Here is a 1162-nt window from a genome sequence, read left to right as displayed (position 1 = left end):
TTAAATAAGCCCAGTTTCATCAGCCTCTCTTCTCCCAGTCCCCTAACCATTTTTGTTGCCCTCTGCTAGACTTTCTCCAATTTGTCTACATTCTTTCTACAGTGGGGGGCCCAAAACTGAGCATAATACCCCAGATGTAGCCTCACCAATGCTGAATAGAGAGGAACAATCACTTCCCTCCATCTGCTGGCCTACATCAACTGACCTACATCCAAGCAATTGAATCTTACTAATCGCATAGATGTAGGTCAGTTGTTTTGGTTAGTCTTTGTCCACTCATCTCCTCTCTCCCTTGTCTCTTGTCCTTTGCTTTCCCAGTTCCCCTCCCTATGGATTTCTGTCTTTTCCATCAATTCTTTCTCTCTCTCCCTATGGCCTCTTTCACCCCTAAATTCTTTGCTCTCTTCCTTTATCAGTGATTGCAGTAAGGAGGAGATGTATCCATCCCCTCTCCAACTGACTTCTTTCTCAAAGAAGACCTGCAGGGCAGGTAAAGGAAGCAGCATCAAAAGACTAAAAACTCCTTTAGAGATGTATTGGTTTTGTGCTTTCTTCTGCAGTCAGGGCCAATTAGCAACTTCAGCTGGGAAAAGCTTCTGGAAGGGGGAGAACTAAAGCTGAAGTACCTGTCAGGCAGAGTTAATTTTATAGTCTTATTCTTTTGTCTCTTCTTTTGTGTCACAATGTGGCACAACCACACACATGTTGCTCAGGATGTATGACCCATTCTGTTTTTACTTGGTTATTTTAACATGCTGGGCTTCAGGTTTGCTTATTCATTAGTGCACCTTTTCCTTTATTTATTTATTTCTCTGTATAAAGAGAGGCATTTTATATTTTACCCTGTTTCCATTACTTATGATGAGTTAGTTAGTAGTACTAGTCCCCTCCCATATAGAAGAACATAATATCTTTCTTCTTTAAGAATGTCATATTGCTTATTCAAAAAGGAAGGCTAGTTCTGCTATTAGAGCTAACATTTTTATTTTGACTGCAAAGATTAGCAAAGGTGTTTATTCTTGATAGAATATGGAGCTGCTGTAGAGTTTATATCATCTAATTATTTTACCTTGTCTTTCTCCCTTATGATTTTGTTTCCTCTTTTTATTCCCTGTATATGGAAAAAGCCCTGGGAGGAATTGGCACCAAATAAAAGTAACTT

Source organism: Alligator sinensis, unplaced genomic scaffold, assembly GCF_000455745.1.
Source record: "Alligator sinensis unplaced genomic scaffold, ASM45574v1 scaffold1093_1, whole genome shotgun sequence".
NCBI classification, from domain to species: Eukaryota; Metazoa; Chordata; order Crocodylia; family Alligatoridae; genus Alligator; species Alligator sinensis.
The sequence above is the reverse complement of the archived record's forward strand: the minus strand, read 5'-3'. Positions refer to the sequence as shown.